General features: G+C 38.6%; 1 long non-coding RNA gene across 3 annotated transcripts in view; it reads left to right on the top strand.

The window, feature by feature from the left end:
* LOC126183540 (uncharacterized) overlaps positions 1 to 23,257 on the top strand; it is a 105,094-nt gene extending 81,837 nt beyond the window's left edge. For 2 of the 3 annotated variants that reach the window (XR_007536767.1, XR_007536766.1), the window contains one exon: positions 21,991 to 23,256. This is a non-coding gene — a long non-coding RNA (uncharacterized LOC126183540). Of the gene's footprint in view, positions 1 to 21,990 lie in introns of all 3 variants that reach the window. The other variant, XR_007536768.1, reaches the window with a different exon arrangement.
* Positions 23,258 to 23,491: the final 234 nt, after the last annotated feature.

Genomic DNA, 23,491 nt, shown 5'->3' with positions numbered 1-23,491 from the left:
GACTGCTTGAAGAGTGACTGGGTAGAAGCTTTTGACCCATGTAGTTATTTTACATAGGACCGGAATTTTCTTGGGTACTCGGCAAGATATTTCACTATTGTATGATGGTGGAAGTCGTATGGCTTGCGCATTGATCTTTTTATTGTCACTTGAATTTCCACTACCTTCTGTGTATCAATATTTTGGCATCTGTTCTTGAACTGAGAGTGCAACATTTTCTGTTTCATTGGCATTTTCTGAATTTGTTTTAACATCACAGTTGGACATTTGTTTGTCCATAATACACTTACTTGGCTTATACTTCCCCAGATAATGATTTGCAATTAGTATAAACTGCACCCATATTTCCTCTATGTCCATCATACTGGAACTAAACTGTGTGAATTCATTGTCTGAATAGGATGCTCATAGTTGCTTATCTGATCTTTCCAACATAAATACTCGCCTTGAGTTCTAATTTATTTAACTTTAGTGAATGTTGTTGCTATGATATAATCACTAATCCCTGTCTCCATACTGTCACAGTCAATAGGGTCAGGCTTGTCTGTAGCCAGAAAGTCAGAAATGAGGTGTGGCTGTAAAGTAAGTTGCCCACTCATCCCAGATGTAGCAAACCATATGTTGCATGAAGAAACTGTTCATATGTTATAGCCCATGCACCATACTAAGTCATTACTGTAACGGAATTTTGAGATCTCAAAGTAGCTTCAGATAAGCAGTTGAAAATAGAGGCTAATATTCCAGCTCCCACCATGTGTGAAGTGCAGTTGGTGATAGTTTCAGAATGCATTGAACATAATGCAGGGTGTATACAACCCGGGACATCCGGGAAAAACCCGGGAATTTTTTCATTCGGGAGAAAACCGGGAAAAACCCCTGGGAATTTTTCGTTGTTTTAGTTTTCAGTTAATTTTTTGTAATTTTGACTGGCAAGAATCGACACTCTAACAAAGGATATTACTGTAACCCGCTACTACAGAATAATACTGCAACAATAAAACGTGAATGAGGGGTGGGAGGGGGGGGGGAGGGGAGAGAGAGAGAAATGAAAATAAAACACAAATTGCAAAGGAAATGTGCCGTATACAACAACAAAACACAGTGCTCATAGAAGTGTTTGTGCACAGTGGGCCCGGATCTATGAGGCATTTGTGGGGCGGGGGGAGGGCCAAATTCATATTCATATTCTTGAAGAGAAAAAACAACCTTGTTTCACAAAGCACCTAGCATCCAGCACACATTGGTCTATTGATTACTCATATGATTTTGATGCGCATCACTGTTGGTTTTTGAACACACTCTGTAAGTTCATTTCTGAATGAATCATAAGCCGCATGGGGTAGCCATGCGGTCTGAGACAACTTGTCTTGGTTCGAGCGGCTCCCCCTGTCGGAGGTTCGAATCCTACCTCAGGCATGGGTGTATGTGTTGTCCTTAGCATAAGTTAGTTTAATGTAGATTAAGTAGTGTGTAAGCCTAGGGTCCGATGACATCAACAGTTTGGTCCCATGGTTAAAAAAAAATAATCGTAAGTTGATTTTTGAATGTGTGCGTAGTGTACATGATGTCTCTGTCAAGGAAATCCTCGTCGCATCTAGAAATAAACTTGCCTGTAGGCAAAAGGGGACCGGGATATACAAGCTGAGTGGAGTAAAGCCGAACGAGTGAACGCCAATCATTGTCTGATTGTTGTTATTTGGGTTTGCGAATGATCAGCGGTGTTATAATTACTAGAGAAATCCATAGATTCCAACTGCCAGAGTGAAAATAAACGACTAACAGGGATTACAGGTAAGAAAGATAACGTATTACCTTCTCGGTATATCCAAGAAAATGAAATTTTTTGCCAGGTCGCTACACTAGTAAAGGCCAATTGTACAGTCCCTGTCTAGCAGCCGTTTAAGTTCTATTCTGGAAGTAGTGTGGAAAATGGTTTATACAAACATAACAACGCCTAACCGGAGAATAATCGGGGATAACTAAACCAGTGATTCTCACAGGGTTAGTGAAGTTAACTGGCGAATAAGTTTTGACAAAGGCAGTAATAGTTCTAGAAGTAGTCATGACAAGATTGTTAGTTAGAATGAGGAAGGGGAAGAAAGGGGGACATCACACAAATTAGGGAAGAATATGAAAATTCCAAATTTATATGAAAATCTCATACTATTACTTTTTGATCTCGTGCTCAAGAAACTGGAGTGTATGAATGAAATGTGAAACTATTTTTTAACATAAGGATTTTTGTTTGTAGTAGGCGTAATAGGCATTTTATGTTGGTCTTCCTGAATTATATTCTGTCGTGTTATAAAAATGACCATTTGTGCCAAAACAGTCTCGTTTACTTGGGGTGTGTGTTACAATTTCTGTGGTGTTATAAAGGCCTATTTCGTTTTATCTAGCAGACAGTGACAAAATAGATGTAATCAGATCGAGAAACTACACCATTCTTAGGTACTGTTTGTATTAACAGCTTATGCAGTATTAGATAACGATATTTCGATTTTTCATGTAGCAAAACGTTTGACAAACTTCGATGAGGTAATAGATTCTATCGCAGAAAGGAAAGCACGCCATGTAAAGCTGTAACAAGATTAGAGAGACAACACTGCTAGGAGCTAAGAATTGAAGAAATGATAGAAGAATGCTGTGGGAAGAGGGGTGGCACTGCACTGTGGCACAATTAAATCCAAATAACTTGTCTTACATTTCCTCGAACATATATGTTTTATGTATCAGACTCTTCAGAAAGATGTGTGCTTCAAATTGAACATTTCTTGAAAAACTCTATTTCTTTTTTAAATTTTTGACCTCTTATCCCAAATGTTCAAGGGAGGACGGGGGGGGGGGGGGGGGGGGGACGAGTGGCGCCACCATCTTAGTATTGCCCCCTAATATGTAGATCCGAGCCTGATGCGCAGAGCAGTGGGGAAGTATGTAGTCTCCACGTGACCCGTGTTTGCATTTAGTGATTTTGCTGTTTCCTCTTCGTTTACTGCTCTCATGTCAAATGAAAACAAAATGGATTTCTGTGGCCGGGAACTGTCAAGTGAATTAAAATACATTCACATAATTACGGAAGGCTAATATACGTTATTAGTTTCAGATTTTATTTTATTTCCACTTTTCTGACAGTCATGCATTAATTGCCTTGTGGCACAATGAAGTTATTTTTGTCAGTTTGCTAAAGAAATTTGGTTTTTATTAATCTTTTATGCTGAGGTAGTCAATGTATTTGAAACAAAGTGTTTAGTTCCACACCATTGGCTAATTTCAACTGCTTGCTACATTTCAAGTGCATGTTTTCATTTTCTAGCACGTATGGCATTATGCCATACTAAATAATCAAAAATTAGTTAATACAGTACTGGTACTCCAAGAAAATTTACATCCCGAAACCCACACTGAAAAGCTTAATATCAGATCAAGGCCTGCTTCATTGGGAATCTGCACATACGAATGTGCTCTTTAAGTATGCACTTTAAATGTGCCATTTTAGTATGGTTCACGAAATACAGATACTCTTAGAGTATCCTCTGATGTATTTTTTCTTTTATGACATGATGTAAGATCCTTTAATGTTTTACACATACGAAGATACGGGCTTCCTGCGTCATAGCAGCTACCAAAGCGCGGTGGCACCTTTTATCTGGCGCTCTATGATGACTACTGAAACAAACCTATTTCTAACAGGTTGTGGGAAAATATTGCGAATGGTGGTTTGAAAAGCATTACTTTCAAAGTAAATTTCCTTTTACGCAAGTTGAACTATGTGCGAGAATGTATGACGAATTTCTTAAATCACAGAGCATTTGATGACGAGCCATTTAGAAGTATTTCGAGCCCAGAAGATCAGACATTCATGTTGTTATTATGAGCAAATTGATGTAGTGCTACGGGAAGTTCTCTCTCCACTGCGGTAGCTAATTTATTTGTGGAAAACTTTGAGGACAAGTCACTGGACTCTCATAAAAATTTTAGTGGCACATTTGTGTGATATATCTTAAAGTGTAACACACACAAAAGATTTCAGCATTATATGTAAAAGCTTAGCTTCTCTTGCAGCTTATTAACCTTAGAGACCAATATTATATGTGAAAGTTTTGCATTTCTTGTAGCAACAGTATGTATATTAATTTAAGATATTAACTTTTCCTGTTTGTGTATCCGCGCTACTTAACAGTGATGTTGCTATTAGCTGACTACATCACGTGTCCTGTGGTCTAAATATCCGCTGTCATCGGCTGGCAGGATCATGTGACATGAGGTATTACTGGCTTTCAAAAGCGCATCGCAATCTCGATTACAACGGTTTGGAAAGTAACGTGCGGTGTTTGGTGGCATTCAAATTTATACTTTTTTAATACGAAAATATACAGCGTACATTTTGCTGCACATTAAAAATCTTTCCTAAAGGAGTTTTCTTCCCTGAGTTTTGTTTTCTAAAGTGCTGGGAAATTCTACGCCCATGTATAAAAACATAACCGTTCATAGGATCGATAAGTTTTACAGTTCAGAGGGAAAATATATTGTCACTTACTAACACGCAAAAAGTGTTTTCATCCAGGAGAAAGTGTATTTTTAACCAGGAAATCCGGGGAAAAACGTGGGAATTTATTTTCCTTGTCCACGTATACACCCTCAAAATGCCAACTGAAAGTCGTAATCAGCTGTGTCAGATCGATTGTCCTAACACCACAAGCAAGCAGGTGGTGTGTTACTGGTGCAGTGTGTTCACAGCAGAGCACCAAAATGGTCATGAGGAGCTGTGCAGCAGCCACCCGTCATTACAGGCGACCTTGTGAAGCTTGTGCGGGAACACATTATAGGGAATTGTTACCGCACAGTTGCTTAACTCGGCAATCGGTCCTAACAAGTGTACCAGTTGTTGTTGCATGAAATTGTCACAGACCACATGTTCGTTAAGATTCATGATGGTGATAGTGAAGCCTCCTTGAATTTTTCTCTCCCTTCAAGAAAATTCAGTATATGACCTTTAACTGCGGTGTGCAAGATTACCAAATTATAGTTCTTTATGTCAAAAATGATCTAAAGAGTATTGCACTGTAACCACTGAAGATGCTCAAAAAAATTGAACACTCTCTTGTGAACGCACTTCTAAATTTGCAGCAAGCTTATGCCAAAAAAACAATTGACAGCTACAGATTTTTGATGTCCAGTTTGCAGTCTGCCCATCTGACGGGGGGACCCTAAAGTCTTTGAAATTCAGTTCGGGATGAGACTTGCAGGTTAATAGTAAACCAAAAGGCTGTCTCCCCCCCCCCCCCTCCCTAAAAGTTGTAAAGCACACCAGCTAGAAGACTCTGAGAAAAAGGGGCTCTGAAGTTTTACATGCAGCTTGTATACTGGTCATGTTGTGCACTATGGCAGCACAGCAAAATCACTGCGCTTGTAGTGGACTCGCATGCCACATGGGTGATCCAGATTCGATCCTAACTTTGGGTAATGTTTTGTTTTTTAATTGTTTTAAACATTATAACAACTTTCAAATAAAGTTAATGACCTAAATTATCATCAATTAAATCTTAAATAATTGTACAGTGAAAACTCGATTAACCGTCACTCTTTAAACCGTCAGTTTCTGTTAACCGTCACTGCTGTAACAGCATAATAATACTGTAATAACAGAATGCTGTAAGGTGCAGTGATGCATTCGCTTTGTTTATTTACTCTATTCTATTGGGAACTGAATGTACCCGCCCACCGTAGAATGGTACATAAAATATGACCTTCAGTTGACGTGCTAACACATCTCACGCTTTTCTTGTCTTTGTCTCACTTGTGAGTCAACAATCACCAGTGGATCGGTTTCCAGTTGTGGCGAGAAGACTGTAATTGTTGCAGTGTATCTAGCGGGCTGTGCTGTGTTACGTGTTTTCCACTTGAATAAGCTTTATTGACTAATATTTTACACTACCGTATTTAGTGCAGGCGTGTGCGATACAGTGACTTGATAAATGTCTGAAAATGTAAACGTGTTGTTTTGGGACTTAGTCAAAAATTTGAAATTATAAAACGCTTAAGAAAGGGCAAAACTGCAACAAGTGTAGTGCTGATTTATGGTATGGGAAGAACAACAGTTAAGGATATAAAACGTGATGCTGATAAAATAGAACAACATGTGTCAACAATGCAGAGCATGGATGGAGATGTGTGAACAAGAAAGACAATGAAACCTGGAAAATATGATGAATTGGACACTGCAATGTATCGATGGTTTATACAAGCAAGAAGTCAGGGGCTTCCACTTTCAGGGCCTATAATAATGGCCAAGGCTGTTGAATTGAACAACAAACTTGGTTGTGACTCATCTTTTAAAGCAAGTATCGGATGGCTCGACAAATTTAAATTTCGTCATAGCATTCGCCAACTTGATATCAGTGGAGAAAAACTCAGTGCGGGTAGCTCTGTAATTGCTGAGTTCCGGGAACAATTTAAAGAAAAAATGGCTGAATTGAATCTTGTTAGGGAGCAAGTTTACAATTGTGATGAAACTGGGCTTCATTGGAAGGCTTTACCATAAAAGACATTAGCATCACTCTCTGAAGAAGCTGCTCCAGGTTTCAAAGTACAAAAAGATCGCATCACTGCTATGGCTTGCGCAAATGCGACCAGTGATCGTAGGCTACCCCTACTTGTGATTGGAAAATCAAGAAAACTTCGTGCATTCAAGAATTTGAATTTGAATTCTCTCCCTGCACAATACTATGCCCAGAAGAGTGCTTGGATGGATCAATCAATTTTTTCTGACTGGTTTCACAAACAATTTGTACCTCAAGTTAGAGCATATTTGGCTGAAAAAAAGTTGCCACAGAAAGCGCTATTGCTATTAGATAATGCCCCAACGCACCCTACTTGTTAAATGAAAAGTGATGACGGCAACATAACATGTGTCTTCCTTCCAGCAAACACAACTTCACTTATACAGCCCATGGATCAGGGAATCGTCGAAAACATGAAACGTCATTACAGAAAAATATTTATCGAAAGTTTGCTCTCATCTGATGAATCAACATCTGTAAAACAGTTTTGGAGGTCTTACAGTATTAAAGATGCCATTTTCAATGTTGCCAGTGCATGGAGTGATTTGTCAGTGTCAAATCTCAAGAACGGCTGGAATAAACTTTGGCCTCAACCTAAAGGTGAAGAATCGGAGGAACCTGAGTGTGTGACAGTTGACAAGATGGTCAATTTGTGCAATAATTTACAAATCAGCACAAATTTGACGTCAGAAGAAGTGTCAGAGTGGTTAGAGTGTGACAAAGTGGACGGAGGTTTTCAAATTTTGAGTGATAACGAAATTTTTGCCAGCGTAAGTGCCACAGAAGAAGAAGAAGAAGAAGAAGAAGAAGAAGAAGAAGAAGACGAGTGTTAAAACCATGAAGAAAAACAAACTATTAGCCATTCAGAGGCCAAAACAATGCTGTCCAAGTGTATAGAAGGGTTTGAAAGTCAAGAAGAGGCAAATGCAACACAGGCACTATTGCTCCAAAAAATACGAAATATTGCCGCGGTGAAAGTCGAACATCAAAAAGGCAGAAGAAATTGGCTGACTATTTTCAAGCTAGATAAACTATTTCACCTGTAAGTTTATAGTACAGTACAGTACTGTACATTACGTATTTTGCAACTTTTGTAGCTACTGTACGGATGTTTTTATCATGTAATAAATAGCTTTATTTGCTATTACAATCATGTTTAATTTGTTTTCGCTCTGAAACATTATTATATTACTGTGAGAGTTATGTGTCTATACATATAATAATTGATTGAGGTTATGTTTTGGAAGAATACAGTGTTATCCGTCTATTCGCTCAACCGTCACAACCACGGTCCCGAAGATGACTGTTAATCGAGTTTCCACTGTATTTTATTTATGAAAGGACTGTTACAGCTAATTAACATAATGTGTGAATTTAAATTAATATTTTCTTCTAAAAAGTTGAATAGTTTCAAATGTATTTGTAATGGAGGTAAATTAAAGCTTTAATAACTATTTTAATTAAAATATTATTATAAATTTGGTGATATTATAAGCTGCAGAGAAGTTAAAAATATTTGTTGTAAATCTGTGGAATCGGTTTCTACGTGGAAGAGAAGAGCATAGCTGTTGCCCTATTGTACATACAAATAGGCAGCTGGTGAGGAAGTGTGAAGACTAATTGACAATTAGTCCTTACCTGCTGTAAAATAATACACACAGTTGTACCCACCCTTATTTGTATAGTAACTTGAACTAATGTACCAGTTCATACCTGATATTCAGAGATTGGAGCATTTTGTACTGCAAAATAATATCGGAAGTTTTAAAATATTGTGAATTAAATTTAATGAAGACATCGCAAAAGTAGGAGAAGCCACAGATGAAATTGGTCAAGATTCATTATACAGGAAAATGTCAAAGGTGAATTTTGAAGATCCAGTCATTTATTATGAAAGCTTGCTTGCTGAAAATGATTTGATTTACGTTGGAATCTTTAGTGTCAATTTCTTGTGAAGCAGTGTTTATGGGTAAAGAAATTTATAAATGTACTATGAACATGGTGGCTGAAAAACTACTTGTGACTGATGATTAATGTGCTTAAGAAATTGGAAACTGTGATGAGAAACCTTTTCAAAAAGTCAAACCAGTGTTCATCAGATGATATGAACCAGAAGAAGGAAAAAAGTAGACCATCTGTCTCTGGATTACAAAATTGAAGCTAAGATTGCAAAGGCTCAACCCATGTGAAAACTACAAACATTACAAAAAAGGCTGCAGCCAGTTAAAAATAAGGATTATGTACCCCAATTCGAAGAAGAGAGAAAAGAGGAGGCAATTAATTTGGTAAGTACACAACATTCAATTCCTGGACATATGGTCATTTTGTTGAAGCCTGAGAGAATTACCAACAAGCGACATCTTGGTATTTCAAACAGTTTTCTTTGGCAGCAGTAAGTCTATTGGCAGATATCAAATTTAAAGCTTCTGACAGCTGGTTTCATAAATTTTAAAATAAGACTGGACTTCAACAGTGAAAAATGACAATCTGTTAAAAAAATTATTGCGGAGTTTTTACAAATTTATTTTGCGCTCAATTTTTATGATTCTATGACAAAATACTTCGGTTTTAGTTGTTTTCTCTTTCCAGGATGTCAGTATCAATCAGTGTAAAACAGGACGCTGGATGACAAAAAAGGAAAACTATTTTCGTTAACATGAGACATGAATAAACTGATGCATACACATACCCTTCAATATGCTCTCACTGTGTCTGGAAAAAGTGCTACCTCGAGTATTTCTTTGTTTGAGAGGCACCCAGTAACTTGGCCCCTTCCCCACACCCCCGGTCCAAAAACAGTAAATAAATATGTGCAGAAATATAAATATCTCTTAATAATGTCTTTGAAATCTGAGAAGCCAATGACAGGACTGTATATTAACTTCCTCAACCATTGTCTAGTATTGGGGGAAACAAGCAGTGTTAATTATTGGCTCCTTTGGTGGACAACCAAAGTGTTGGAACTATATGATGAAATCTTTCAGGATGATTAAAATTCCAAAATGTACTTCTGTTGTTCAACCTCATGACATTTATTTTTGTAGACAATTAAAAGAATGTAACACAGTGTATACAAAATTGCACTTATCTGACTGAAAATAATAGAGAAATAAATTCCCATGAAGGCTGTATAGAAGTAAAATTGATAGTGCAACATCAACTGTCATCACTAATTTTTAATGAAATGATCCGTTACACCAGTTACGTTTCCAGGCTTTCTGATAAAAGAGAAGTTTTCATGACTGTTGATGGAGTATGTTTTCCAACAGACCCTTTTTTTAAAAAATGCTTGTGTAAACAATTGTCCTTCATAAATTGTGCAAGATGTCAGAATACTTTTAGTTTTCAATGTTTCTATGATAATTACCATTCTGGTGCTTGCACATAAAATATGAAACTGACAAAGACAATATTGTAAAAGTTAATTTTTATCAATTTTACTCTACCGAAAATTTTATTACAATGGTAATTAAGCTTTAATTTTCCTTCACTGAGAATGTGTTTGAAATTATACAGAGTTTTTAAAAAGAAATATTAATTGAAATTAACATTTTGTGTTAATTAGCTGTAAAAGTCATTTCATAAATAAAATCTTTCTTTAAGATTTAATTGATAATATTTTAGGTCATTAACTTCATTTAAAAGATGTTATAATTTTTAAAACCATTAAAGAATAAAACAAAAAATTACCTGAAGCTAGGATTGAACTTCGATCCTCTGTTGGCGAGTCTGGTACAGGTGGTCATTTTGCTATGCTACCATAGTGTATAAACTGACAGGTATAAGAGTTCTGAGTAGAACTTCAGAGCCCTTAACCTGGGAAGTATATTTCCAAACTGGATTTCTGAGACTGTAATTTCCTTTTGTATTACTAATAACTACACTGTAGCCTTCACACCTGGCTACAGGGATAAGAGTAAAAAACATTATTGTTTTGTCCATTGGTCACCGCGGCATCTGTATCTTTGAGAATAAGACAGAATTATCATTTTAAATCCATTTGATATTGTGCAGTTTCCATTAAAGAATCATAGTGATTTTCACATGAGGAGTCAAATCAGGTTATCAGTTACATGCTTTTGACTCCGGAAAGTCGTTCCACGCAGAAACTACTACTAATCTCTTCTTTTATGTTGGAAATTGTGTGTCTTGACCACCATTGGGGCACTGGAGGGAAGATGGATGCTGCAGTCATTTGATTGTTCCATGGCCGTTCTGGAAGGTGACTGCTGCAGTAGCTGTGTTCCAAGTAGCTTTGTACCTCTTCTGTGACAGAATTACAAACAGCCAGATGAAAACTCAGTAAGGAACTCTTAAGAAAACAACAACAATATCATAAGTCGTCTTGCTACTTTCAGTACTCATATCCCAAAGGCTAAAAACTTACAATATTGCAGGCTTTTTTTCTGTTTCTGCCAAAAAAGTTTTGACTTTTCGCAAATACTTAATTTCGTTGATGAAATTGTCACTGAATTATTTGATGGAGTTTCTTTGTGTTTCTTCCAACTGACACTTTTTTGTACTACTTGAGTATGATGCAAGTAAACAGAAACTGTGTTGCGGACCAAAATGCATAATATCTTAGTAAATCGTGTAGATTTATGCATGCTTATGTTACAGAAACTTTCATCATAAGGTGATAATATTGAATGGAACAACAAATTTACCATTACCAGTCACTGTTTCTAAACAGTCAATAACAGTCATGGTAAAGCCTAACATAAAATGTTCGCATTTAAGGTTATAATAAGTTATTTCATTTGTATAAGTGCATATTTTTATAGTATTTTTCCATTAGTTTATTGAACACAAGAGTAAACATAAAAGAAATGAATCATCAACAGTACAAAACACTATTATCTCAATTTATCTGAAACAGTGTGACAGTGCCTACATAGTTTGCTAATTCCATGGCTGTAGACTCCTAGTGGTTCAGATTTGAAGGGTATTTTCTGTAAAGGAATTTTCATGATAGTTGTTTGATAAAGAGCAAAAAAGAAATATTTGTGTGCAGGATCAGAAGAATAAGGGCATAAGGGAGCTCTTGGATAGCTTTTTATGAACTTGACACAGGGCAGGAATCTACTATTATGCAACAGCAACACTTCATATAGTTTTCTTTGTTGTTTTTCTTACTTTGTACCCAAAACAAGTCTCTCTCACTCACTCGCGCACACACACACACACACACACACACACACACACACACACACCCTTGGGAGCAGCAGTTAGCAGCAGTTCATACCACACAATCCTTTCTGTGCACAAGATGCAAAATATTATCTGTTCCATTGCTTGTTGTCTAAGGAGATGTCTTTTGTTAGGGCTTGGCTATTAATTTCTTCTTAAGAAGTTACCACAAGGGCATCACATCAACCTCACCACCAGTGCCAACATTGCATAGGAATGCTTGGCCTTCCGAACCTTGCCCATTGAATGCCTATGTCACACATAAGTTAAATGGTCACATTTCATCACATTTGGTAGTTTCCAGGCTTGCTGAATGTGGAAAATTGTTCGTGCTAGAACGATCATTTCTTGAAATGAGAGAACCATTTTCTGACATAATTTCTCCAATAACAATTGCACCACACATGGTACAGATGTTTTGAGCTTCCTCTGCTTCCTTCACCAAAAGCAAACATCATGTCACAAATGTTAACCTCTTTGCACTTAAGACTGTTTTGTCAATCTTGCACAACGTCAATAAGATTAAAGTGTGCAAAATTCAATAAGTAGCTGCAAGACAATTACTGGAACTATAATCAAAATAGAAAATTCGATAAACACACTAATAGCGATCTGTGCACCAACTTAGCAGACATAAATGCTACAAAAGTATACTCTAAACTGATTTTATGTGGCTGTGTGATGGTATATTACACACACCAGTATTCCTCACACTCCCGTATGAGCAATGGCAGTACTATTGCGTTATTGCTTGGTGTTCATCTAAGGAAATTACTTCACATGGAAAATCAAACTAAAATAGTGGGCAATTTTTTGCTTGTCAATGAGACTGCAGAAACTTGGCCAAGGTGTGCCACATTGTGATCAGATATGCAGACACATGTTGCATCAGGCAGGTAATGGTCAGTGTCTGCTGCATTGAGACATTTACCACTGAAGATACAGCAAGTGCTCAAGCAAAAGACAACACTTCCCCCAGAAACTTTTGCATCCTGAAGTGTTGCCATTTTGTGCAGGTGGCTGACTTAGGAGTCTGAGAGGTTGCCAGTTTGTTATGCCTTAAGTGAATGACTCAGACTTAGTCTGTGGCCGGGTTGTATGCCAAAGAATGCACATTGCCCAGCACACACAAAAGGTGACATTGTGTCAGGTATCTCATGTATCTGCATAACAGTGCTCTCTGGTACCAGTGATTTATTTTGTGTAATGATGCCAAAGAAAACAAAAATGAAAGCATATAGACAGGAGTCCATATTAATAATAAGAATTGTGTCTTCCCTTAAATCCACACCACCTCTTTCCAAAGCTAGTAAAGTCTAGGCATTTGTAAATATCCCCAAGTCAAACATGCTTTATACACATCACTCACCAAGAGACAGTTTGGATGATAACAGCATGTGTGCACTAAAGGATTGCAAAATGCACAAGAGTAAAATCTTGGTGTGTGTACAAAGGTGTGTGCTTGTTTTCTATAATTGAGATAGAACTCATTAGGAAATTCTAATGCTGTTTTGTCTGAAACTGACATGGTGAGACCATGGCTGTGTACAGTTAATGTAGGTTAATTCTTACAAAGAAGAAGACAGCAACCAGCCACTATTAATACTGCTATTTATTTAGGTAAATAGCGCCGTTACCGGTTTTGAACTGGCAAATTAATACTGAGATCGCTGTTCACATGATTTACAAGATACACTTTACATTATCGTCTGTTTTTTATTTTTATTCTTCCACTGTGGCGAAGTAAAGTGTGTCTTGGAAATTATGTGAACAGCCGTCTGATGATGACCTTGCGAGTTCGAAACTGGTAACGGTGCTATTTACCTAAATAAATAGCAGTATTAATAGTGGCTGGTTGCTGTCTTCTTCTTTGTAAGAATTAACCTACATTAGGAAATTTGTGCACCATGACCACACAAGTATTACAAACAAGGGAAACTGCAGCATTGGTCGTATAAATTCAAAACGGTTTTTTACTGTAGCATATAATTTTGTCAGTGTCATCATTTTCAGTGCTAGAATAAAGCATTTACTTGCTGGTGCTGTTTTCTATAGTGGCATTTACAATTCCATCCTATTCTCTCCTACCATCACATTAAAAGCAGTTGCCATCGGAATGTGTACACCACTGAACAGAGTGTGTGCTTTATTGCTGCCATGTTGACTAACCCCTCCCCCCTGCCCTTACCCCCATAGTCTTTTATCTCCATGCACAGTTATGTGATCCTATTAACATTTGCTACAAGGGCCAAATTACAGTAAGCTACATTATGACATGCGCTCTCTCTATTTTGAGCAAAGAGCAAATGGTGCATTGCAGCAGGATTATTCTCAGACATGACCCTCTCATCATCACTAGACCTTGTGAACACTTCCTGTTGGGAAGTTCATGATGATTTACATTCCAGTGAAAACTCTCAAACTGGATTATACTAGCCAAAATAGCAGTGCTCAAGAGGAAATCGCCTAGAGGGATACACACAACGTCAAACTGGAAGCAATACAGTTAGGTGGCTAAATTTTAAAAAAGGTTATGCTGTTTATGGACACAGTGGATGTCATTACAATTGTGATCCACAAAGCCTCTAATATTCATTCCAGTTTTGTCTAGGTAGCTTAGAATCAGTCTGCCCTATGCTGGAATGAGGACTATTGCACTATAGTACGGGGAAGGTGGATGAATAGATGTAGACACTAGCAGAAAGTGTGGCAGTCATTCCTGTCTAAAGAGCAAAAGGTTACAGAATAATTAAGGAAATTAGGAATTGGTCATGTAAATAGTTCCAGCAAAATTAAGTCAGTTAACCCTCTTCAACCACCATGTTATGGGAGTCACTCGGAAATGAATGGTTGTGATAAACAATCTGGGAAGCTTGTAAGGCTGTTACAGGGTAGACTGTGCTGATAAATAATTGTTAAGAACAAAAATAATATACTTCCCACTGTTTCAGAGTTCGTTCGCATTGAAGTTAGCCAATCAGGCCTTCGTACGTGCAAATTCAAGTGGCCTGTCAGAGACTTGTGTTCCCATACCTATTTTTCATTCGGTTTCCTAAAACCGAACAAGAGGGATGTAAAACTTGAATGTGGGATGATAGTAATGATCAAACCAGAGTCAAAGGTTGAACAGTCCTGTGCACTATCATCTTCGCTGTGAGAAAAACTGACTCTTACTGTATTTGGTACGCTGCTTGAAGTTGGATGCACAGTGCCATGATTGGCTAACTTCAGTGTTGATTAACACAGATATGGTGCAATGTATCAAATTTTTTCCTTAACAATTATTTCTTCGCACAACCATCCTGCAACACCCTTACAAGCTTAACAGACTGTTTTTGACCACCCTGTATATGTGGCAAACTCTCCTGTTGAAGTGACCAACAAAATAGCACATTATTTTTACCAAATAACACCTGGTGATTATGTACAGGTTGAAATTTGTTGTATAGAGAATGTGTAGAGGGTGGTGCTTGAATTTAAATTCTCCTTCTTTGTGTAGAAATCAGAATTTGCTTTGCTGGTGGTTAATAATGCAGTGCAATGGCCAGATCTCAATTGGTACAGTATACTGCAGTACTCATAGTCCAGACAGATTCATCTTGGTCTTTTTAATAAAAGTTGACCTGAGGGGAAAGTACCTTGACTCCAGGTTAGAGGTCTGTATGACACTTCATAAAAATGATAAAGACTTTTTAACGTCAGATCATTGGTAAGTGTTCATTCGGTGGAGGACCTGAAACTGGAGAAATATCACCTGATAAAAGTACACGAAACAATGACTTATCTGCTGCTTCCAGTGTTTGTTTAGAAAGTACTGTCAAACCCTTAATAATGTGACATGGGTAGAAGCTGTAATACACGATCTTTCGTGCATCACCATTCCTGTCAACTACTTAACTGCACCCCCCCCCCCCCCCCCCCCCCCCCCCTCCCCATGAACCATGGACCTTGCCGTTGGTGGGGAGGCTTGCGTGCCTCAACGCTACAGATAGCCGTACCATAGGTGCAACCACAACGGAGGGGTATCTGTTGAGAGGCCAGACAAACGTGTGGTTCCTGAAGAGGGTCAGCAGCCTTTTCAGTAGTTGCAGGGGCAACAGTCTGGATGATTGACTGATCTGGCCCTGTAACACTAACCAAAACGGCCTTGCTGTTTTGGTACTGCGAAAGGCTGAAAGCAAGGGGAAACTACAGCCGTAATTTTTCCCGAGGGTGTGCAGCTTTACTGTATGATTAAATGATGATGGCGTCCTCTTGGGTAAAATATTCTGGAGGTAAAGTAGTCCCCCATTCGGATCTGCGGGCGGGGACTACTCAAGAGGACGTCGTTATCAAAAGAAAGAAAACTGGCGTTCTACAGATCGGAGCGTGGAATGTCAGATCCCTTAATCGGGCAGGTAGGTTAGAAAATTTAAAAAGGGAAATGGATAGGTTAAAGTTAGATATAGTGGGAATTAGTGAAGTTCGGTGGCAGGAGGAGCAAGACTTTTGGTCAGGCGAATACAGGATCATAAATACAAAATCAAATAGGGGTAATGCAGGAGTAGCTTTAATAATGAATAGGAAAATAGGAGTGCGGGTAAGCTACTACAAACCGCATAGTGAATGCATTATTGTGGCCACGATAGACACGAAGCCCACGCCTACTACAGTAGTACAAGTTTATATGCCAACTAGCTCTGCAGATGATGATGATGAAATTGAGGAAATGTATGATGACATAAAAGAAATTATTCAGGTAGTGAAGGGAGAGGAAAATTTAATAATCATGGGTGACTAGAATTCGACAGTAGGAAAAGGAAGAGAAGGAAACGTAGTAGGGCCAAGAAATGAAAGAGAAAGCCGCCTGGTAGAATTTTGCACAGAGCATAACTTAATCATAGCTAACACTTGGTTCAAGAATCATCAAAGAAGGTTGTATACATGGAAGAACCCTGGAAATTCTAAAAGGTTTTAGATACATTATATAATGGTAAGACAGAGATTTAGGAACCAGATTTTAAATTGTAAGACATTTCCAGGGGCAGATGTGGACTCTGACCACAATCTATTGGTTATGAACTGTATATTAAAACTGAAGAAACTACAAAAAGGTGCTAATTTAAGGAGATGGGACCTGGATAAACTGATTAAACCAGAGGTTATAGAGAGTTTCAGGGAGAGCATAAGGGAACAATTGACAGGAATGGGGGAAAGGAATACAGTAGAAGAAGAATGGGTAGCTTTGAGGAATGAAATAGTGAAGGCAGCAGAGGATCAAGTAGGTAAAAAGACGAGGGCTAGTAGAAATCTTTGGGTAACAGAAGAGATACTGAATTTACTTGATGAAAGGAGAAAATACAAAAATGCAGTAAGTGAAGCAGGCAAAAAGGAAGACAAACGTCTCAAAAATGAGATCGACAGGAAGTGCAAAATGGCTAAGCAGGGATGGCTGGAGGACAAATGTAAGGATGTAGAGGCTTATCTCAAGAGGGGTAAGATAGATACTGCCTACAGGAAAATTAAAGAGACCTTTCGAGAAAAGAGAACCACTGGTATGAATATCAAGAGCTCAGATGGAAACCCAGTTCTAAACAAAGAAGGGAAAGCAGAAAGGTGGAAGGAGTATATAGAGGGTCTATACAGGGGCAATGTTAATGAAGAAAATACTATGGAAATGGAAGAGGAGGTAGATGAAGATGAAATGGAAGATACGATACTGCGTGAAGAGTTTGACAGAGCACTGAAAGACCTCAGTGGAAACAAGGCCCCAGGAGAAGACAACATCCCATTAGAACTAATGACAGCCTTGGGAGAGCCAAGCTTAACAAAACTCTACCATATAGTGAGCAAGATGTATGAGACAGGCGAAATACCCTCAGACTTCAAGAAGAATATAATAATTCTAATCCCAAAGAAAGCAGGTGTTGACAGATGTGAAAATTACCGAACTATCGGTTTAATAAGTCACAGCTGCAAAATAATAACACAAATTCTTTACAGACAAACGAAAAAACTGGTAGAAGCTGGCCTCAGGGAAGATCAGTTTGGATTCCGTAGAAATGTTGGAACACGTGAGGCAATTCTGACCCTACGACTTATCTTAGAAGCTAGATTAAGGAAAGGCAAACCTACGTTCCTAGCATTTGTAGACTTAGAGAAAGCGTTTGATAATGTTGACTGGAATACTCTCTTTCAAATTCTGAAGGTGGCAGGGGTAAAATACAGGGAGCGAAAGGCTATTTACAATTTGTACAGAAACCAGATGGCAGTTATAAGAGTTGAGGGGCGTGAAAGGGAAGCAGTGGTTGGGAAGGGAGTTAGACGGGGTTGTAGCCTCTCCCCTATGTTATTCAATCTGTATATTGAGCAAGCAGTGAAGGTAACAAAAAAAAAATTGGAGTAGGTATTAAAATCCATGGAGAAGAAATAAAAACTTTGAGGTTTGCCGATGACATTGTAATTCTGTCAGAGACAGCAAAGGACTTGGAAGAGCAGCTGAACGGAATGGACAGTATCTTGAAAGGAGGGTATAAGATGAACATCAACAAAAGCAAAACGAGGATAATGGAATGTAGTCAAATTAAGTCGGGTGAAGCTGAGGGAATTAGATTAGGAAATGAGGCACTTAAAGTAGTAAAGGAGTTTTGCTATTTGGGGAGCAAAATAACTGATGATGGTCGAAGTAGAGAAGATATAAAAAGTAGACTAGCAATGGCAAGGAAAGCGTTTCTGAAGAAGAGAAATTTGTTAACATCGACTATAGATTTAAGTGTCAGGAAGTCGTTTCTGAAAGTATTAGTATGGAGTGTAGCCATGTATGGAAGTGAAACATGGATGATAAATAGTTTAGACAAGAAGAGAATAGGATCTTTCGAAATGTGGTGCTACAGAAGAATGCTGAATATTAGATGGATAGATCACATAACTAATGATGAGGTACTGAACAGAATTGGGGAGAAGAGGAGTTTGTGGCACAACTTGACTAGAAGAAGTGATTGGTTGGTAGGACATGTTCTGAGGCATCAAGGGATCACCAATTTGGTACTGGAGGGCAGCGTGGAGGGTAAAAATCATAGAGGGAGACCAAGAGATGAATACACTAAGCAGATTCAGAAGGATGTAGGCTGCAGTAGGTACTGGGAGATGAAGAAACTTGCACAGGATAGAGTAGCATGGAGAGCTGCATCAAACCAGTCTCAGGACTGAAGACCACAACAACAACAACAACTTAACTGCAGTAGATTCTTCAGAGAATGAAGGTCATAGCTTTTAATCACAAAGTACAGCAGCCTTCACCACTTCTGCCAGCCACCTTTATGACCTGAGGATTGCCTCAGAGCCCATGCAACAGATGTCATCGGTGCCGATTTGAGCCACAACTTGCAGATGACTGCACTCTGCATGCTTCGTAGCAGCAGGCGAGGCTACCTCCACATCTCAGATAAGGCACCCCAGCAGACACACCAAGTGCACATTGGATTTCTTTCCCTCCCTGAATGTCATCTGGCTAAGGGCCTCCGTAAAGCACCTAACATGGAGCTCTCGATAACTGGTAAACCCCTCCTCCCCTGATCATGTGCCTTCTCATACCCTGCTAAAGGAGCGGCCACCTATCCACTCACAGGGTGAATGGGCGACACTAGACAGCCATTCTCCACATTGGCCCTCTGCCTAGAGTGATGCGCATGTGCTACCACCTGCCACTCCCCCTGCTGTGAGGGCGAATTCACTAGGTGATGCCTTGGTAGCAGAGCCTGTGGATGAAACAAGCGACACTTACGGTGTCTCGTATGACGCACCAAATTCTCTGCCACAGCTACACTCGGAGGCATCAGCCTGATGGTGACTGGCCGTAGCCAAAAGCGCATTCAGCTTTTTGCGAGCTGTGGCCAGCTGCTTCTGCGTCCACACACAGCATGCATACATCTACCCATCCTAGCAAGACTAACTGAAGGAGTAAACCATAAAAGCAGACATAATCTTAGATATGCAACTTGCTACCCTCTGATGTATCACCAATAGATGCTGATGCCTCAATGAGCTATTTAGCTAGCTGTTCAGAAGAAATGAAAGCTTGGTACTGACTGCCTGAACTTACACTTCCAAAATGCAAGCTTACACCTCTGGAACAGAAAAACATGCATGAAATTTAAGAAATATACTACAAATAGAAGACAGGAAAAGGTAAACATCTACAGAGTGGTAAAAGTGTTAATCAGCCGAGAGCTGGACCGTGACTCACAATGCTAATTGAGCCAATCTGACATCCTCAATATAATTAGCAAAGGTTTCTTGTTGACTTTGTACCCAAAAATAATGTTCATTAATTAATTACTTTCTCAGCCTATTTGACAAACCTAGGTTAACAGTCCCACCACGCAAACCACTCGAGGCACCCCCTTCTGGAATAACATGATCAATAATACTAGCCAACCACCTTATAGTTAATGGGTAAATGGTCTGAAGACTCTAAGATCAAGAATTTGGAGAACATTAGCCTATTGTAATTTAACCAACAAATACAAAAATTCTAAAATTTGGTCACTAGTTTCCATTGACAGTTTATGAATCTCATGTATAATAGCCATGACAGGGGTAGGTAAACAATTAAAATGTTCCCATATCTGCAGCCCACTATCATGCTGCAAAATACTATCATCATCAATGCTTATGTGTTTGTCAGGAATCTCTTTCCACTGCAGTAAATTAGCATGACTGTGAAATTCCCTAACTTTCTCTTGTGCTCTGCTTCACATCAGTATTCATTTTAAACAAATCCTGTAACAGATTACTTAAATGATATAAATGAGCTTGCACCAGAAATGGGGAGACCATGAGTGACAGCTGTCCTTAAGTTGGTCAAATACCGTGTTGCACACTGGTTAGGGACATACGACAAACAACGATGGCTTGACTTACTCAGGACAGCAGGGCTCAGCTGCAGTGGGGGTCAAATGCTGCAAGGGTGCACTGTGGGAATTCACTAACACTGCATTCGACTACCTGGTTCTGGATTTGTAATTCATGTATCAATTCATCTTTTTTCAGATGTCCAGTCCTGACCACTTCCCTTACAGCCATGATTGAGAAGGGAATAATGTAGGGAAAAAATGGAGAAGTACACACTATGCAAAATACTTCACAAAATAAATTGTTACTCTTAATACCTTTTCTGGTATGAAAGCTCACTCACCCCACCCCCCCAACACTCTCCCCTATCAACCATGCTCTGCTACCGTTGGAATGTGGTAGCAAGCTAGGAGTGGTAAGATGGCACGCCATAAGAAACTTTTGATTTCATCCAGGACAGTCTAATTTATGAAAAAAAAAAAAAAAATTCACCCAACTGTTGTTACGGGTATAAAATGTGAAATTTGACATAAACATGGAAATGCAAGATGATTACCAATAAGCTGTTAATATTTGAAATTAAGCAATTTTAAGATTTTCAGTGATGAATTGGACCTTCTGTCTGAAATTTAATAAAGCACAGTATGAATTCAGCTTTTACAAAAACACGTTTCAACTCGTGTAAACAGAGCATATCAAATCAATCAAAGGAAAACTATAAAATAGTGAGAATATAAGAAATGTTACTTGAACTCCCATAAGTAGGTTAAACATTGAATTCAAGTAGAATGCAAATCTCTTGGGCTAGTACACTAAAAGAAGGTACAAATAAAATTGAAGCAAAACAGAAAGTAGTGAAATTGAACTTACAGTAATCCTGAGTACAAAATGAATTACACAGAATCAGCACAAGTAGCATTCCCAAATCGACAACTGGGCTAAACCCTCCTAACAGGAATAACTGTGGTAAAAACTGCCAGAAAACTTACAGCAATAAAAGTTATCCAACAGGACTGTGAGCACTAGCCCTTGAGTGGCCAGCCTCCAGTTATCGGTGGTAAATGAGTGAGAGCAGGTGCGCACACACCGCCATAAAGCTGGTGCAGTAGTGTGTGTGTGTGTGTGTGTGTGTGTGTGTGTGTGCGCGCATACCCATTGGTGGGATGTGAAGGAGTCAGTTGCTTAGCTGCATAGGCAAAGAGATTACATTGCAATTTCAATGTATCAGAGTACTGCAGATGCATAAACAAAAAGGAGAACAATGATTTTCACAGAGATAATTATGACCATTTGCATGTCTTTTGTACTCCATTTTTAACATATTTTAAATGTTTTGTAAAAATGTGTATCTTAAATTATCTTATAATAATATTGTCAGGTGATGAACATAAATTCCCTTTTGTTACAGGAAGATGTACAAGAAGAATGGTGTTTGGAGCAAGTGGATTGATGCTTGTGTCCAGTGTTTCATAAGCTGTGCATGTGTCCTTGTGGTGCCGACTAGCTTGTGCAGCCATTGAGGTCACAATTGGGAATGATGGCACACAAAGAATTATCTTATGATGTTCTTGCCTAAATGTCCTGGTAAGGTTTAAACTCTTCAGTTTGAAGAGCTACGTTCTGGTGTGTTTGCATCCTGTGGATTCCCAGTGACAAACCACGTGAACTGACCCTATTGTGGTATTGTGGTTGGAGGCTAGACTGGCAAACAGACTTTAATGCTGGAAGCTTGGTTTGCTGTCAGATCCCTTTTCCTAAACTGTGTCCTTATGCAATATTGTGTGTGTGTGTGTGTGTGTGTTTTCAGGCAAAACAAATGCTAGTGGGCATCTTTGAGTGCATCTGCTGCACATAGATTGTATTTGCTTATGTACTGCTGCTGGATATAGGGACGTTCCAATACCAGATTCAATAAGATATTTGGTATCAATACCAATACATACAGTTATATAGGTCTTGTGATAATATAGAAACAAAAGTATTGATATTGGAAATACAGCAAGGTATTGATGGCTTTTTACATATTTTTGAGCTTTCCTTTAAGACAAATGGTTTAGAATACAGTGCAAAATATGGGACATACACTGTATGTACATGAACTGACCTCAGTATAAAGTGTAGTATACACAAAGCAATAACAGTGAAATTTTCAAAATTTCAACCAAAGTAGAGGCGTAGGTGTAAATTTCATCTAACACACAAATGCCATTCTTAAAAACAAAACTACTTTTGTAGTGAAAAGTTGCATTTAACTGAAATATTCTGTTTTGATATGCTGGCTAAAATATTTATTTTTGTTGGTTTTTGGCAAAAATTTGATTTCCCTGTTGCGAGAGTGGAGTGCCAGGTTTGTGGTTGGAGGGGTGTTTGTTGTTTCATGAGGCACTGAAGTTGCCATATTGAGGAAATGAATGCTTGCGTGTTTCTACGATGTGTGAAAAAATGGTCTTATTGTTCTCTCATTCTGTTAGAGAATTTGATTTCAGAGGGTCATCCTCTTCTGCCAGGAGCAAGGACAAGCTTCTAATATATCCTCCCAAAATAAGTGTCTTTACGTATCGTCTTCCTCATATTTGCCAGAGGAACTTTCTCCAGATGAATAATGGCTCAAGAAGTATACTGACTGCAGATATGGAATTTTCTGCTGCAGATCAAACGGCTTCGACGTTTCAGCAGTGTAACAACTCACTCCTGCTAAAATATTAGCACTGTTAAGAGTTGAAATTGTTCATTTATGTGAACAGTTTACCACTGAAATTATTTTGAGTATTGTACTTAACCAAGAACACTGTAATTTATTGCTCGAACAGTACACACACATGGAAGACAAGGTAGTCGGCGCGTGGACAAGGCACAGTACAATTAGCAATAGCACGCACACGAAATTGGTAGTTACAGCCAGTATGTTT

The sequence above is a fragment of the Schistocerca cancellata genome, chromosome 4, assembly GCF_023864275.1.
Source record: "Schistocerca cancellata isolate TAMUIC-IGC-003103 chromosome 4, iqSchCanc2.1, whole genome shotgun sequence".
Taxonomy (NCBI): domain Eukaryota; kingdom Metazoa; phylum Arthropoda; class Insecta; order Orthoptera; family Acrididae; genus Schistocerca; species Schistocerca cancellata.
This window is presented reverse-complemented; position numbering and strand designations above follow the sequence as displayed.